This window comes from Cebus imitator, unplaced genomic scaffold (assembly GCF_001604975.1).
Source record: "Cebus imitator isolate Cc_AM_T3 unplaced genomic scaffold, Cebus_imitator-1.0 Scaffold51, whole genome shotgun sequence".
Taxonomy (NCBI): Eukaryota; Metazoa; Chordata; class Mammalia; order Primates; family Cebidae; genus Cebus; species Cebus imitator.
The window spans coordinates 2566683-2569600 of record NW_016107366.1 but is presented as its reverse complement, the minus strand read 5'-3'; the positions used below and the strand labels follow the sequence as shown (position 1 = coordinate 2569600).

Genomic DNA, 2918 nt, shown 5'->3' with positions numbered 1-2918 from the left:
CATTTTCTTTTTTCAATATTTAAATCTTCTTTATTTACAAAATCCTATTTTGGGGTTTATCATTTCATTAAGCTTTAAATTTAGCAAAATATAAGTAAAGTAAGTAGAAGTTATGCAGTAACAGCAGTTACTTTTAATCAAAAATGAGATCAGTCCAATTATTTTTGAAGAGGGCAAAAATCTTGTCAGGTTTCTTGCTGCAGTTCTGGATGTTCAGTAGCAGTCTCATTTGAAAGTGGAACAACCCTGAAGGAACTCACTTCGGTGGTGGAGGTGGGAGTTAAAATCCAGGTCTCGGGGAAGGTAAGGAGGAAAACTCCTCAGTGGATACACATTTCTCATTGCAAATGGAGCATGTGGTGGACCTGGGAAATCCCTTGGTGGAAAATCATCTCCAGAAGCTCCCTTTACTCACAGAGGTGATGGGGATCCAGTGTCAGAAGGAACTCTGTGAGAATTGGTTAACATACCAGAGCTTGATTCTCCTCTTTCAATGGTAATCTGATGGTCCAGAGGATTCCCTGGGCCCCTTGAGCCTCTTCCTCCTCTCCTTGGAAGCAAGGTGAGAATCTGGGTGGACACCCAATGAAGTTGCAGGAGACAGAAAAGCTGTCATTTCAGGTGAAGGCCAACCCAATGGTGAAGGACCATATGAGGAATGTTCTCTGCCACATGGTGTATTTGGAACATCCAGTGTGTATGGATTTTTTTCTAAAAGTTCAAATTTAAACTCAAGTTCAGTTAATTTTTGTCTGTTGCAAGCATTTTCTTTCCTTAAATCACTGAGATTTCTTTCAGAAGTTTGAGCTGCAAACCAATTATCATGTGCTTTTTTCTCATAGGAAATAGTGCGCTTTTGATAATAATGCATCTTTCTCTCCAATTCTTCTTCAAGATCTGTGGTTCGCTTTCTATAGGTCTCCAGATTTGCAGTGGCATGGCTGATCCTTTTGTCTACTTTAGAAAGTTTCTCTTCTGTCTCTAACCAGTAATTTTCCTCTGTTGTTAATTTCCTGTACAGTTTCATTTCATTTTCTTGATATAATTCAGTCATTACTTTAAGTTTCTGTTGAAGCTTCTGATTCTCACTTTCAAAATGTGTGTTTTCTGACTGTAAAGATGCTTATTCAGTCTCAAGATTTTTAACACGTTCTGTAAGCTATTCCTTCATGTTATCAGCTTCAGATAATTGAACATAAATTTGGTTTCTTTCTCCCTCTAAGCTTTTGAAAGAAACATTGAACTTAGCAGCATGAATCAGTTTCTTCAAAGCTCCTTTGGGAGGATAATCTAAGTAAGCACTATTTCCTAATTCATTGTTCATTTCTAACTCCAAGTTCTCACCATCCGTTCTGTCTTCTCCAAGTATAGCAGCCCGATATTTCATCCTTAGCAAGCATTCAGTCAGAGTCCTGATGCGATTGTCTTTATCATTTAGAACTTGGTCTGTGTGTACTTTGGAGTCTTCCAATGTTACTTTCTGTTTAAGTTCACTCAGTTGTTCTTTCCATACTTCAGCTTCTTGCAAAAGCTGTTTCTGGCTTTCCTGAAGTTGAGAATTTTCATCCAAAGCCTCTTTTATTGCTATATTCAGTGGTTCTTCATTCATTTGAAATAAAGTCCTGAAGGTCATTTTGGCTTCAGTTACTTGTGATTTGAGGGATTTTGACTCATCTTCTAGAGACTGTATCCTTTTGGAAGTATCCACCATCAGTTCATTTGGTTCAGACTGTTTCGATTTCTCTTCTTTTAACCCTTTTACTAGACGGAGTATTTATTCCTCAAGTTCCATGTTGAACCTGTTCGGCTTTTCACAAGTTGCCTCCAGACTTTGCTCTTCTGTTGCCTCCTTCTCAAAGCTGGCATCCTTTAAAGATGACTCAACCTCTTGGCCTTCATACTCTTTGAATAACACTCAGTTTTTCAAATAGTTGACATTTTTTGTCAATTAGTCTAGACAGCGTTTCAGCAAGCTTTTTCTCTCTTCCCACATAAAGCCAACTCCTAGCCGATCTAAAACCTCTCCACAAAAAAAGAGAACAGCAAAAAATCCAAATGTAGCTGCCCATATCACCCATTCCTATGGAAAACCATAAGAATTAGAATCTGCTCCCATACTTTGATGCAGAGCTACCACAATCCTGTGTTGCACCTCCAGAACCAGTCTAAAGTATGGCTGAGGGGCAGCCTGGGGCTCCTCCATAGTGCCAAGGCAGCTCTGGTGGCCGCCATAGTAACCGGGGCCTGTAGAACAGGCAGCCTTCTGTCTGAAACCTGAATCCACATTGGGCAACTGGAGCAGACCACTGCAGAGCTGACTGTGGGGGGATCTGGGGAACACAGGGGCTAGCTGGGGGAGATGGGGGGAGGTTGGAGATGCAGACACCCACAGGGCTTACAGGCCCATGCTGCCTTTTTCTTTTTTCTTTTTACTTTATTTTTAGAGATGGCATCTTGTCATGTTGTCGAGGTTGGTCTTGAACTCCTAGCCTCCAGCGAACCTCCAGCCTTGACCTCCCACAGTGCTGGGATTATAGGCATGAGCCACAGTACCTGGCCTAAAATTTTTTTTCCACTTCAGTACATCCAAAATATCCTGATGAAACAGAATACATATTTTCTTGGGCAGGTATCAAGTGTAACAAATTAGAATCTGTTCAGAAACTACTTTCTTAAAAGTTATTGTATTTCATCAAATTCAAGGTACTATTGATTATAAAACCCAGTGTACTACCAAGAAAATATTTTTGATTAAATACATGATGTTTTTAGCTGTAAAAATTTATAAGACATATCCTAATTCAGAGATATTAAAATATAAAAACACTGCATCTTAGACCAGGAGCAGCAGCTCATGCTTGTAATCCTAGCACTGTGGGAGGCCAAGGTTTGCCAATTGCCTGAGCTCAGGAGTTCAA

The 2918-nt window shown here is 40.0% G+C and overlaps 1 pseudogene; it reads right to left on the bottom strand.

Annotated features, from left to right (window-relative positions):
* Positions 1-411: 411 nt before the first annotated feature.
* On the bottom strand, positions 412-2203 carry LOC108303811 (annotated as a pseudogene).
* Between the last annotated feature and the right edge of the window lie 715 nt (positions 2204-2918).